The following is a 15,261-nucleotide window of genomic DNA, read 5'->3' as shown; positions in this document are numbered from 1 at the left end:
CATGACTGAATTAATCGTTCCTCCCACCAAATTCCCCATGCTTTCAGTTTCAGTTTGAGTGTTTGGTGAAAGGGTAGACTTCAACCTTTAAAGCAGTTTTTAAATTTTGTTCATCGACTCAGTAAAACTTGAATAATGATTACTAATTTTGGAAGGTTTTTGCTGCTTTATTATGGTAATGTGTGTGGAGCAGTTCTCCGTGCTCTGCTCCTCCAACACGAACGCATACGGGATGTCTCTGCCTCTTTTCTCTTCTCTGCCTACAGCCGTTACAAGGTGAAAGAAAACATGACTGTCCCTTTATGATTTGGTGTTAAAAGCATGTTCTAAACCAAACCAAAATGGATCATAAACCCACTCTTTTCTAATTTATTACGGAAAAGTATGTGGAGCGGTTCTCCGTTCGTGCGTTTGTCCAACACACATGCGAACGAGACTCTGCCTCTTTTCTCTTCTCTGCCTGGAGGAATTACAAGGTGAAAGAAAACATAACTGTCCCTTTATGATTTGATGTTAAACGTACATTCTAAACCAAACCAAAATTGGTCATAAACCCACATATTTGATTGCAGAGGCTCTGCATTCAGCGCATGCACAATTTTCCTCATACCTCTGCGGTGGCCAGAGGGAAACAAATGTATTCTCCTTTATCATTGTTGGAAAACCACATGACGTAAACCAATCAAAATCACTGATTCCAAGGTCTTTAATCCCCTATTGTTTCCAGTATGTAGTGAGTGCCTTGTATGGCAGCACTCTCACATCGGGATGAATGTGAGGCATTATTTGTAAAGCGCTTTGACCATCTGATGCAGATGGAAAAGCGGTATATAAATGTCACATCACCAGTGATGCTGGTGTTCAGGAAGTCTGGGTCACTGTGAAACTTCCAGGACTGGGGGGCCACCAGGCCAACAACCAACCCCACCAGACCAGGAATATTTTGTTAATAATGTCAACAAACAAAATGGCTCCACTGTTAGCAGCTTCGGCATGAATTTTGCTGACATTCTCTGCATGCCCAAATTCTCCATAAAAATGCAATGTACCAAGCCTGTGCTTATCCCCACCTCTTCCGTGAGTTCTGTCGATCACTTAGTGATTTCAGCTTGTGGTTGGCCTCCCTGAAGAAGCTTTGCATTCCACTGATATTTGCCCATTCTCGAAGCGGTTTACCACTCTTTTAAGTCAGCTGAATTTTGTGAATGGTTTTTGCTTGGGTATCACCAAGCTTTTGATGAAATTTGATGCACTGCCTTTACTCAAGTTTTTTCGTCATGCTATAGCAAATAAAAATCCTGCAGCTGCTCCTTACATGTGCTCACTTTAAGGCTAACTACTAATGACTGATGCGCTGCGCTGGTGGGGGGAAAAATATCACACATGCGCATAAAGGTTCCCTACACTTCCCCACCAACCAACAATGTGCGTGCTTCATTTGTTTCTGAGGAATAAAATAAGGTCAGATACTTTCTGAATGCCCCTCATATTTGTCATTATTATCACTTTACCGAGGCGTTGCTAGGCCGGTAGCGTGGATTTATGTCGACGCTACCTGGCTATACCTGCCCGCAGTAGTAAACGAGTATCGGCATACCCGCCCGCTGTGCGTAAACAAATGAGGTCGCGCAGCCCAACAACTGTCCGCAGAGGAAAAGACAAAAAGGTGAGAAGTGTGTGTTGGTCCCAATATGGATATTCCGGATGATTTTGTCATGGATAGTACGACAATGAACAGCAGCCAAAGCAGACAGCTTGATGAGGACGCACTGGCGAATTTGGAGAGCAGCGCACCAGCTGACAGGACAAAAGTTAAAGTAAGCTAACTTTTTATGTCCGTGTTTGCTGGGTGTCATGCATTTTGAAATGACATTAAATATTGTTAATGTGATTCCACGTGTTGTGTATCTCACTAAGTAATAATAATGCAAATAATATGCTGTTGGCATGCAGTATGCATTTTCTGAGTCCCTCCGTCCATGTCTTCGCCCGCAATGACAGATATTCGCTCTCGTCTAACTCGAGCGAATATCTGTCATTTTGGGCGACTGGGCATGAACGTCGGGCCTCTGAAAATGCATACCACCCTCCAAAAGCATGTTATTGCATTAGTGTCCCCTCTTAGTCAATACTGACAGATCTCTTAGCACTGATGCCTCACAGCAAGAAGGTCACAGGATCGCTTCCCGCTCTTTGTGTGGAGTTTGTTTTTTCCCACAATCAAAAACATGCTTATTTAGGGTCTGCTGCTTTTTCTGCCCCTGACCAAGGCAGTGTCTCTACATCTGGAGTTGGTCCCCGGGTGGTGGACTGTGTCTAACTGTAATTAGGATGGTTAAATGTAGAGGACAAATTTCATTGTGTGTATATATGTGCAATGACAATAAAGGCTATCATTATTATTATTATTATTATTATTATTATGCACACCCACTTTTTTTCACAGTTTAAGTCCTGACACCCTGGTAAAGCATGTCCACACACAGGCCAAATGTGGCTTGTGGGCTGTAAATTAGCTTCCAGTATTGAAGTGCAGTACGGTGACTGACTGAAGAAGCAGCTATCTCACAAACCACATCAAGAATCTTAGTTTTATACTTTTATTTTTATGACAGATATGTGGTGTGAAAAAAGGAGTTATTGAGGATGACTTTTAACAGCACCAACAAGTTGCGTGACCGGTGAGAGAGCGTTTCATGAAAAAAACCTCTGCAGAGAGGAGTATGCAAAGGGCAGTGTTCACTCTTTAAGTTGATGGGAATTAAAATCTGGAGAGCAGATGTCACATTCTGACGTCTGACGCTTTCTATTGAAAGCTCTGCTAACTTTAATTGAAGTGAATTAGAACAGAAGTTTTTAAAGTTAGACTGCTGTCAGCGGACCACTGGTACGACCAAAAAATAAGAGTATTAGCATGTTGTCAAATCGCTATAAAATGTACTCCACAGAGGATTGTATCTGTGAGAGAATACCATAATCAGTGCTCTGCAGATGTGCTGAAATGATTTGCATCCAGATTAATGGATATTTGGCAGTTTTCTGTTGTTGACATTATTAACTAAATATTTCTGGTCTGGTGGGGTTTGTTGTTGGCCTGGTGCCCCCCCACCCCACCCCCCAGTCCTATAATACTATAGGGGAAACACTGTGGATACATACTTCAGTTACACATATTTGACAAAAGGATTTTTCATAAACTGTGCACTGTGTGTGTGTGTGTGTGTGTGTGTGTGTGTGTGTGTGTGTGTGTGTGTGTGTGTAAAAAGTAAAAAAACAAAAAAAAAAAACAATGGCTATTGCATACCTTGCATGGTTTACGATTTGTGCCAAACTGAAAACAATGCTGTTGCATAAACATCAGTTCTTGCATCTAACAGATGTGACAATAGTGACAGTGACAATATAATGCTGTGGACTTCCTCCATGAGCCAACAAGACAGTCCTTTGGTGAAATGATGAAATTGGCTAACAACACATATGCTTAAAATCATTTTTGTGAAAATATGATACAATAATGTTCCAGTTTTGTTTAAATACTTAGTAAATTATGCGTAAGAGTTGCATTTTCACTTTAAAGCTGATTGCTCACCCCATGTGAACATAAAATAGGATTTAAACTGCATGTATGAAAGGGCGCTCCTAATTGACGGGTTGTTGCTTGTTTATTTGATATATATTTACCAACTGGGTGGTAATTGGGAAGCTGTAATTACCCAAGATGCAATGCAGTGCCTGAGCAGAGATGCTGTCAGGCTGATGAGTGGAGTGTGCAGGTTACTGTTCTCTTTCTGGCAGGCTGTTTAAAATATTTGACAGCACAAAACTGCAATGTCTCATTGGACCTGTGTCCTTTATGGTTTCATTGTTTACTGTTATGGTACAGAGTGAGATGAAACACTCCAATTTTAAACTTCTTCTTTTCTTCTCATTGGCACACCAGTGCAGTTCATAACAGCGGTAAGTGGCCAGTGGATTTGGAGTCCCTCCTGACGCTGTAGTTCCCTCACTGATAATGGCCTTGTTAACTGAGATTCATGAGCTCTTCATATGATTCCCATGGACACTGAAGCAGAGTGTTTTGTTAGAGCACTGACTGAAGACGATATGGTGTCTTTCTTGATGATTCAGTTGACCTGATGCTGAAGGAGTGTAGGTGGTGGTTGGCTTCGTTATTCACTTCTACACCGGCTCACTCAGTCACAGATGCTGCTCTCCCTCCAGCACACAGAGACGCTCACAGCTGCTGTTTGCTCTCCCAGAAGGTCTGAACACGTTGTTGTTGTTGTTGTTTGCCTGTGTTGGTGTGGGCTGTGACCTGCATTCACGCAGGCTCCTTGGAGTGAGTTTGTTTTTATTCACCTTCTTGTAAACAGGGTGGGTTCCGTTCCCAAACCACTCACATGAGTAACTTTTTCTCTTTTGGCCATGTTTGTTAATAGATGAGCCGAGTAATTACAGTGGGGCAAAAAAGTATTTAGTCAACCCCTGATTGTACAAGTTCTCCGAATTAAAAAGATGAGAGAGGTCTGTAATTTTCAACATACAGTGAGGAATATAAGTATTTGAACACCCTGTGATTTTGCAAGTTCTCCCACTTAGAAATCATGGAGGGGTCTGAAATTTTCATCTTAGGTGCATGTCCACTGTGAGAGACATAATCTTAAAAAAAAAAAAAAATCCATAAATCACAATGTATGTTTTTTTTAAATAATTTATTTGTATGTTACTGCTGCAAATAAGTATTTCACAACCTGTGAAAATCAATGTTAATATTTGGTACAGTAGCCTTTGTTTGCAATTACACAGGTCAAACGTTTCCTGTAGTTCTTGACCAAGTTTTCACAACAATGCAGCAGGGATTTTGGTCCACTCCTCCATACAGATCTTGTCCAAATCTTTCAGGTTTGGAGTTTCAGCTCCCTCCCAAAGATTTTCTATTGAGTTCAGGTCTGGAGACTGACCAGGCCACTCCAGGACCTTGAAGTACTTCTTACGGAGCCCCTCCTTAGTTGCCCTGGCTGTGTGTTTGGGGTCATTGTCATGCTGGAAGACCCAGCCATGACCCATCTTCAATGCTCTTACTGAGGGAAGGAGGTTGTTTGCCAAAGTCTCACAATACATAACCCCATCTGTCCTCCTTTCAATACGGTGCAGTCGTCCTGTCCCCTTTGCAGAAGAGCACCTCCAGAGTATGATGTTTCCACCCCCATGTTTCACGGTTGGGATGGTTTTCTTGTGGTTGTTCTCATCCTCTAAACATGGTAAGTGGAGTTGATTCCAGAAAGCTCTATTTTGGTCTCATCTGAGCACATGACCTTCTCCCATGCCTCCTCTGGATCATCCAGATGGTCACTGGTGAACTTCAAACGGGCCTGGACATGTGCTGGCTTGAGCAGGGGGACCTTGCTGCCCTGCAGGATTTTAAACTATGACAGCATCATGTGTTACTAATGTAATCTTAGTGACTGTGGTCCTATGCAGCTCTCTTCAGGTCATTGACCAGCTCCTCCTGTGTAGTTCTGAGCTTTCTCAGAATCATCCTTACCCCACAAAGTGAGATCTTGCATGGAATCCCAGACCGAGGGAGATTGACAGTCATCTTGTGTTTCTTCCACTTTCTAATAAATAATCATAAGTTGTTGTCTTCTACCAAGCTTTTTGCCTGTTGTCCTGTAGTCCATCCCAGCCTTGTGCAGGTCTACAGTTTTGTCCCTGGTGTCCTTACATAGCTCTTTGGTCTTGGCTATGGTGAACAGGTTGGAGTGTGATTGATTGAGTGTGTGAACAGGTGTCTTTTATACAGGTAACAAGTTCAAACAGGTGCCATTAATGCAGGTAAAGAGTGCAGAATAAGAGGGCTTCTTAAAGAAAAATTAACAGGTCTGTGAAAGCCAGAATTCTTGCTGGTTGGTAGGGGGTCAAATACTTATTTGCAGCGTAACATACAGATGAATTATTAAAAAATCATACATTGTGATTTCCGGATTTTTTTTTAGATTATTTCTCTCACAGTGGACACGCACCTAAGATGAAAATTTCAGACCCCTCCATGATTTCTAAGTGGGAGAACTTGCAAAATCACAGGGTGTTCAAATACTTATTTTCCTCACTGTAGGTACACTTCAATTATGAGAGATAAAATGTGAAAAAAAATCCAAGAAATCAAATTGTAGGATTTTTAAAGAATGTATTTGTAAATTATGGTGGAAAATAAGTATTTGGTCACCCACAAACAAGCAAGATTCCTGGCTCTCACAGACCTCTAACTTCTTTATGAAACTCTTCTGTCCTCCACCTGTTACCTGTATTAATGGCATCTGTTGGAACTCATTATTTGTATAAAAGACACCTGTCCACAGCCTCAAACAGTCAGACTCCAAACTCAGCCGTGGCCAAGACCAAAGAGCTGTTGAAGGACACCAGGAAGAAAATTGTAGATGTGTGCCAGGTAGGGCTGTCACGATTAGGAATTTCTGGAGACGATTGTCAGGCAAATAATTGCGATTGACGATTATATTGTCAATTTTTTTTCTTTTTTTCCCTTCTTTATATTCTACTATTGCAGTATGACTACACAACTCTGGAAGAACGTTTGGCTTCTTTGAGTGGAGAAACCGTGAATAGTGCAACATTTTTATTTTTATCTTCATTTTACATATAGTCCCAACTTTTTCTGATTTGTGGTTGTTTCTGTTGCATTTCTGAAATTACAGAACTGCTATGAAGAAAAGTGTGAACATTTTATTGTGTTTTAAAGCTTTGTGGAGCAAACACCAAACTCTTATATAGAAGGTAAAATACCTGGACATGTGCAGGAAAACTGATATAAACTTAACAGAACAATGCAGGCTGATGAGACTCCCCATATTTTTTTTGTATAAATAAATCGGAATACAATAAGAGGCAACTCACTTTGAAATGAATAAAATATATAGCTGCAGCTTATAATAACTTTGAAAAATAATAGAAATCAGCAACTTGTATTTTTATTCTGACTCCATTTTAGTGTGATGAAGTCATCCTTTTATTCTCATCAGTCACATTTTGTGCTTGAACACTACATTAAGCTCAAGATTGAACAAATGCATAGCTTTGGAAAATAACAGCTGTTAAAGTTCAGCTTTTGTGATCTGTGCCTCTGAACATCACTGCACAGCTTTTCTGTAATTTTTGCTCAGTTCATTTATATATTCTCATTTTTTAAGGATTTTTTAAGGATATTTGACCGTTGATTTCATCTCATAATCTCATACATTCAGTATATGATGCGCACATGGTGTGAACAGGACGGTGCCATCAGAACTGCACGTGTAGCGAAAGTACAGAGAGTAAAGACAGATGAAGATGAAGACAGATGAAGGCAGTTTGGTTTTGTTTTTTTATATATACGTTCACTCGGGTTAAAATCCTCTCTCTGCTCCACGCTCGCTGTCTCACGTGATGGTTCACAGCAGAATGTAACGTCTCGTGCCTCTGTTCAGGAATTCCGCTCCCTCAGTCTGCAGCGAGTTGACTCAGTGCGCACACACACACACACACACACACACAAACAGCTCCTTCGGTAAACTGCGCATTTTAAAAGGTTTTGAACAAGATGGCTGCTGTTTTAATCGGCAGTCTTTTTCAAAATTTGAACGTCCAAATGATGGCAGGATGGCTCGCTGCCTAAAACTATGAATTGAGAGAAAAATCAAAGACTTAAATAAAATAAATGACTCGTCGACTACTAAATTAGTTGTTAACGATTTCAATCATCGACGTAGTTGTGACTAGTCGAGCCAGCCCTACAAAACCAAAATGCATCCACAGCGGTGCGTGGCTTTGGAACCAGAACCTCCTCACTCTCCATGTTATTATCTGAGCCTCGCTAACCATCCAACCAAGACGAGAGGAAACAGAGTGAGTGAGGCAGCGTGCGGCTGCTGCTGCACGATGACATCAGATTCCGAGTCGTTTTATGCAACTTTGTTGATAAAATAAATAATTCATGGTAATTGCGATTATGAAAAATATTTGCGAATATGAAAAATAATCACGATTGGCGAATATTGTAATAATTGTGACTGCCCTAGTGCCAGGCTGGGAAGAGTGAATCTACAATAGTCAAGCAGGTTGGTTTGAATAAATCAGCTGTGGGAGCAATTGTAAGTAAATGGAAGACATACAAGACATACATTGATAATCTCCCTTGATCTGGGGCTCCATGCAAGATCTCAGCCCATGGGGTCAAAATGATCATGAGAATGGTGAACAGAAATCCCAGAACTACACGGAGGGACCTGATGAATGACCTGCAGAGAGCTGGGACCAAAGTAACAAAGGCTACACACTAGGGCTGCAACATACGATTATTTGGGTAATCGATTAATCTCATGGGGTTTCGACACGATTAATCGATTAATCGGATTAGCGGGGAATCTTTTAAAAATGTGCCAAGGAAACAATTTTTCTCTCCTTCCATCACTTTATTTAACAACAGAACATTATTTGAAAACTTAAAATACTTGAAAATCAACAAATTGTCAAATCTCCTTTGGCTGTTATAAATAAATAAAATAATAAAGAATAGAACTGTTTATAATAAAGAACAAAAATAATTATTTCAAATGGCATTTCTTTATCAAAGGGCTGAGTTGCCATAAAACAACATTGAAACATATAAATGTTATATATGGTGAAAAGAGGTATTTTTATTGCTGCAAATGAGCAATTAGCATAACCACTTAACCATAAAACCTAAATCAAAAACTGTAGCCTGACTCATTATATGTGCAACATTCTCTGTATAACTTGTAAACTATGTGGTCATTTCACAATGACACATGTGACTCATCCCACATCTCTGTCTGTCTGTCTGTCTGTCTGTCTGTCTGTCTGTGAGGGAACAAGAGACTCTTCACTCTCATACCGTATTTGAGCAAACTTTGGAAACATGAAGGCTTTCAACTGTAAAATAAAGCCAATAAATGAATTTCTGGAGCTATACAAGCAGAAGCAGCTCGTTTTATGTGAAGACTTTGACAGAGTTTTTTTCTGCTGCAGCGCTGCTCGGCTCTCTGTCTGTGGGGGAGGGGGTGCGGCCAGTTCTGCACAGCCTGGCTGGATTTTAGAAAAACTACCTGATAGCACTACCAAACTACCTGTGATGGCGCTGTCAGAACACTGTGGCGCGGTGTCGTTGTTCCATTGTCTGGGGAGAACCCTGTGTTATCATGTTTTCCGATTGTCCATGCGTGGAGTGTGGCAGGAAAAACCGAAGACGCTTTCTTGTGAGGTGCGAGAAGAATTTGAATGTTTTAAACCAAAAAATAAAAAATGCCACTTGTCCGGTCGGACAACGATTTAAAGCTATTACTTGTCCGATTTTACACTTGTCCCGGACAATCGGACAAGCATTAGTGTTGATGGTAGGACTTTGACAACATTAATAACAAAAAACTGTCGGTGCTGTTACTGTTCTTTTTCTTTTTCTCTCACTCTCTGCGAAGACAGCCTGAGCCTGACTAGATCCAACCGTCAGGCTTCATATCACTGCCTGACTTGTCATACTGAGATGTTACGACTGCTTACACAAAAATAAACAAATATTTGTTAACTTACCCAGACACTGAGCTCTCCCCTTCCTCGTTGATGACTCCGATATGCTTTCGTTTGAGATGCTGCATCATTACCGTCGTACTCCCGTGCCATGCGAGGTCCGACTTGCAAATTAAGTTAACAAGCGTCTTTGCATTGTTTAACGTAAAGTGCTCCCACACTTTTCAAGTCTTAACTTTCTTTTGTCTACTTGCATCTGCCATATTCTAACTGTGTAGTTCTACGAAATAGCGTCTGATCTGCTTTGTGCACTGGTCGCTACTGGCATCAGAAGAGGCCAGCAGCTTCTGACGTCATAATCGCTCGACACAACGCATCGATGACGCAATGTGTTGCCAATGACTGTTGTCATCAAATTTTATCGATTTTATTGATTTGTTGTTGCAGCCCTACTACACACTACGCAGAGAGGGACTCAAATCCTGCAGTGCCAGGCGTGTCCCCCTGCTTAAGCCAGTACATGTCCAGGCCTGTCTGAAGTTTGCCAGAGAGCATATGGATGATCCAGAAGAGGATTGGGAGAGTATCATGTGGTCAGATGAAACCAAAATAGAACTTTTTGGTAAAAACTCAACTTGTTGTGTTTGGAGGAAGAAGAATGCTGAATTGCATTCCAAGAACACAATATCTACCGTGAAGCATGGGGGTGGAAACATCATGCTTTGGGGCTGTTTTTCTGCAAAGGGGACAGGACGACTGATCTGTGTTAAGGGAAGAATGAATGTGGCCATGTATCATGAGATTTTAAGCCAAAATCTCCTTCCATCAGTGAGAGCATTGAAGATGCAACATGGCTGGGTCTTCCAGCATGAGTGACCCAAAACACACCTCTCGGGCAACGAAAGAGTGGCTCCGTAAAAAGCATTTCAAGGTCCTGGAGTAGCCGAGCCAGTCTCCTGACCTCAACCCCATAGAAAATTTGTTGAGGGAGTTGAAAGTCCATGTTTCCCAGTGACAGCCCCAAAACATCACTGCTTTAGAGGAGATCTGCATGGAGGAATGGGCCAAAATACCAGCTACAGTGTGTGCAAACCTGGTGAAGACTTACAGGAAATGTTTGACCTCTGTCATTGCCAACAAAGATTATGTTACAAAGTATTGAGTTGAATTTTTGTTATTAACCAAATACTTATTTTCCACCATAATTTACAAATAAATTCTTTAAAAATCCTACAATGTGATTTCCTGGAGTATATTCAGTGGACAGCCAGTTGCATTTTGCCTAACCCATAAATGGATAAAGAGCTATTGATTGCATTAATCAACATACTTTTAGAAGTTTGACATTTGTCTTACAAATCCTTTATTTTGGATTGATCTTACTTACTTCTTGCACTATAGGCCAAAATGACCAAAATGAAGTGAATTTAAAGTTTTTAGTTTCTATGTAATGAGCAGTGTTGCCACAGTTACTTTGAAAAAGTAATCCAATTACTGTTGACTGATTACTTCTTGAAAAAGTAACTTAGTTACTTTACTGATTACTCAGTTCTAAAAGTAACTAAGTTAGATTACTAGTTACTATTTTAGTTACTTTCCCCAGCTGCCGACAACAACCCTCTGCCACCTCAACATGACAATGATACTTGTTTTGCCAAAACTCACTTTATAGTCACCCTTTCTTGACTTCAATGAAAATAAATACTTTTTATAAAAAGTAAAATAAAAACCTCTTTCTTGACTCATATTTAACTGTTGACAGCACTGTAACAGTAAAACTTGCAATTTCTAACTTACATTGTTTATAAATGTAACTGTTAAATTCTTTCTAACATTTAAATTCTCTCTAAACATTTTACTTGTCGAAATTATTATTATAAGTAGTATTAGTAGTTGTAGTAAAAAAGGCTTCAAAACTGGACCTTTAATCTAGGGGTGTTGTGGGGGTGGCAAATCCTTGCCCCACGCCCCCATTCCACCTGCATTCGCCCCTGCTTTGGCGTTTGAGCACAAAGAATGGATAACATTTATTTATGCAGAAAACATGACCAGATTTACAGGTAAGAAAGTTTTATTGTGTTTTCACATCATGTGGTCCTCAGAAAGAGAGTTTAGGTGCATTTGAGTGGAAAACAGTGTTAGTTGCGACAGTGGCGGCACCAAGGGGTGGCTTGGGGAACTTAAGCCCACCCAATAATCAGCCCAGCCCCCCCAATAATTCTGCCAATAATGTGAATAACGACTGACATATATGTGGATCTCAACTGCAGTTTTGCGCTGAGATTGTCTCAGTATTGCGTAACTGAGCAAAGTGATGAATATGTGTGTTCGGTGATCCATCAGTGCTGAATCACCCTTCACAAACAGAATTTTCAGTTTTGCAAATAAACATTTAGTTGTTAAAACCCACACACGTTACAAATCAGAAATTTGTGTTTGTGTATAACAAAGCACGTGTACAAATCAAAGGATATTTGTATTAATGAGACAACTTTAACTCCATACGCCAAAAAATTAGGTTTCCTAAATATTTATTACAGCTACTCTTAAAACTTCACTTATCTTTATTTATACCTATGTGCAAGTTTGCTGAACTTGCAATCATTCTAAATAATGTGTTTGTGCATTGATACCACATTTTAGAGGTGCACGGGTGACTAAAACATATACCTTGGTATTTATAAAGCAGTTTACTATATATTGTTCATTTCGATGACATTTTGTGGATCCCCTCCTACTTTTACCCCAGCTTCCCCTCAGCTCCCCCAACAAAAATTTCCTGGCGCTGCCACTGGTTGTTGACGCGTTGCGGAGGATCAGCTGTTTTTAGCGAGCAGATACGGAGCGGCAGAAAAAAAGCATAAAAATGTCTTTGTAAAGCTCAGTGCAGGTGTGCTGTTGTCACCGTGCTTTAAGAGGTGACGACGAGTCGTAGCTGCTGCAGAAAACCGCGGATGAAAAGCTCACAGCTCACTTAAAGTTCAGTCGAACCCCGACCCCCTGCCCACGGACCAAGTTTAATGCTGCTGTCGACCCACAATGCAAAAATAATAGTAATGCACAGTGACTTGGAGAAGTAACTTTAATCTGATTACTGATTTGGAAAGATTGTGTTAGATTACTCGTTACTAAAAAAAAGTGGTTAGATTAGAGTAATGGGTTACTAAGTAACGCATTACCGGCATCACTGGTAATGAGTCCAAAATATTTAAAATTTTCACTTTCTGAAATAACTGAGAAATATTGAACTTTTCAAAGTCCAGTAAAACTCGCATATAATGGATTTAGGTAGACCAGCGAATTTTGTCCGTTATAATCAAAATCTGTGATATGTATGAAATGGACATTGTCACTTGTCATTGTATATTATGTGTTGTCCTTTTGTGGTCTGGTTTACTGGAAATCACTTTCGTCACCTTTTGGGCTGTATAAAGGGCTAAACAAAAGTTGGTTGGTTCATTGATTGATGCACACTTCGATGGCATGCTTCTTTAACACCAGTCACCACAATTTAGAGTCATAGAGCATATATTGAAAATTTTCTGGATACCCTTTTTTTCTGCGACAGTCAAGAATGTACATTTATAGGTCACATTTGTCTATAAGCTGCAGGTGTCTATGTTGTAACATGAGATATTTATACAGAAAGATGTTACACAGAAAGACTTCTTTAAACTTTTAATTAAATACGCATTGGTAAGTTACACAAATACATCAACCCTCTTAACCCCCTGCTTTTTTTTTTTTTTCAGTGTAGATGGAATTTAATACTCAGTTTTCAGCTAGTTGACAATATGGCCAAATTATCGTATCTCAATATTATTGTCATATCAATATGATATACCATATGACTATGATTTCACACAAAGTGCAACAACCATCAATTGTTATTTAATCCACTAGATGGCGAAGGCAGCCTGTGAGCTGTTGCCAGACGCCTTCATCTTGTTTAGCGTTATTATGCGTCATCAGGCAGTAGATTAAATATAAATAGATTATTTTCTGATTTAAAGTTGGGTTAAAGTGATCTGAAAATGCTGTTTTGTGCAACGTTCAGGTGCTGCAACAAGCTGAAAAAGGAGTATCAGCTGGTTAAATAAATAAAAAATAAATTGTGGAGTGAGCGTTCATAAGTGTGTATTTTATTAAATATTAATGGTGTGGGGAAAATGGCTGTCTATCTGTATTCAGTAAAGTAGTGACTTCAGTTTTACTGTCGGTAATTGCGCAGTCAGGTGTGCCACTAGTGTTTCACTTTTGGCGAAAAAATGAAATTCAGTATAATGCTTAATAGTTTGTTTCACAATGATAACATCCCAAGGGATCTTCATGCAGAATTTCATGAGCAAATACCATTTAGATTTTTTTCGGTGACAGACTGAGTGCTTGATCCTTGTGAACAAAAACAGGTACTACAGAGACTATATTAGGTTTGTGAAGAACTCTTTTATTCCAAAAAGTTACACACCAAAGCATTGGAAATGGTGTTATTTCTGTGTCCTATAATGTGAGTCAAAAGACTGGACCAAAATTTCTGCTGTAAAACCTCCATCATAGTTTTACAAGTGATTCCAGTATAGAGCTACTACTACGGAGACTACAAGGCTCTACGGAGACTACATTTGGCACAAATTGTCATTCTTGAGGTACTAAAAATAAATATATCGCTTCCAATTTCTAGATCATGGTTGAGACAAAGACACTCTAGTGAAATATATTGGTATCATTCCTGCACCTAGTGTTGCCTCTCTGTGAGTATGCTACTACGGAGACTACAATATTTTGGGGGACATCCACATCCCTGATTATGTGAATTTCCCAGACGTTCCAGCCATAAAACTGAAACAAATTACTAGCACTGTTTTGTAGGGGATCCATTTAGGTGTCAAATCTAATAAACAGGAATTATGAAATCAAAGGATTTATGTTTAGAACATAGTGTTTTCTCAAATGAATTGACACATTTGGATTCTGGTTACAAACCTATTATTTTACTCAAATGACTGCTGCTTGGCTCCAAGTGAAGATATTTTGATTCCGTAAGTTGTCATGACCAGAGAAATACTGGGAATGTCAGTGATTGGTGTAGTTCTTTGAAAAGTTCGAGAGGATAAATATCAGCTTTATTATATAATGAGAAAATTTTGCATGAAACGAGGTAACATGCAAAAAATTTAATTTTTTCACCATATATTCACCATTTTTGAGGTTTTTTAATGCATTTCCAAACTATAAAAAGCAGGGCACAGATAAAGGTATGCCCAAGGGTCCTTTGCAATAGCTTCTAATGTCCCTAATGGCATTATTTTATGAGATATAGGTTGGTAACATTGCATTATTAAAATAACACCTGATTGTGCACTTACCGTGTCTGAATGCTTTGTCGTGATGATTATCTCATCATTCATTTAGTGATTCAATTAGAAGTCTCACTTTCATAAGTCTCAATTTATCACTTTTTAATTAGCCTCGAGTTTTTTTTTCTTCACATCAGATTTTCCATCCTGAGTCCTGTCAGAGCAAATTCATTGAATGGAAATGTTTTTCTCTCAATTTGGTGGGTCACATGACAGTCACTTTGACTTTGTATATGCTACTAATATAAGAATGTACACAAATGGTATTGGGGTTTTACATAATTATTGTATGGCCTTGCCTTACAATATAAAGCGCCTTGGGGCAACTGTTTGTTGTGATTTGGCGCTATATAAAAAAATTGATTGA

General features: G+C 39.5%; 1 protein-coding gene and 1 long non-coding RNA gene across 4 annotated transcripts in view; one reads left to right on the top strand and one right to left on the bottom strand.

Annotated features, from left to right (window-relative positions):
• Nucleotides 1-15,261, top strand: part of foxp1b (forkhead box P1b) — a 732,035-nt gene that overhangs the window by 107,124 nt on the left and 609,650 nt on the right. The window lies entirely within an intron of this gene.
• LOC117507644 lies at nucleotides 113-13,399 on the bottom strand. Of its 2 annotated transcripts, none has more exons than XR_004559808.1 (2): nucleotides 13,390-13,399; nucleotides 113-359 (listed from the first exon to the last, which is right to left on the bottom strand). It is a non-coding gene; the product is annotated as an uncharacterized LOC117507644 (long non-coding RNA). The 2 variants fall into 2 exon arrangements; XR_004559809.1 differs by lacking the exon at nucleotides 13,390-13,399 and adding an exon at nucleotides 5,428-5,438.

This window comes from Thalassophryne amazonica, chromosome 3 (assembly GCF_902500255.1).
Source record: "Thalassophryne amazonica chromosome 3, fThaAma1.1, whole genome shotgun sequence".
In the NCBI taxonomy this organism is placed as follows: domain Eukaryota; kingdom Metazoa; phylum Chordata; class Actinopteri; order Batrachoidiformes; family Batrachoididae; genus Thalassophryne; species Thalassophryne amazonica.
The sequence above is the reverse complement of the archived record's forward strand: the minus strand, read 5'-3'. Positions and strand labels throughout refer to the sequence as shown.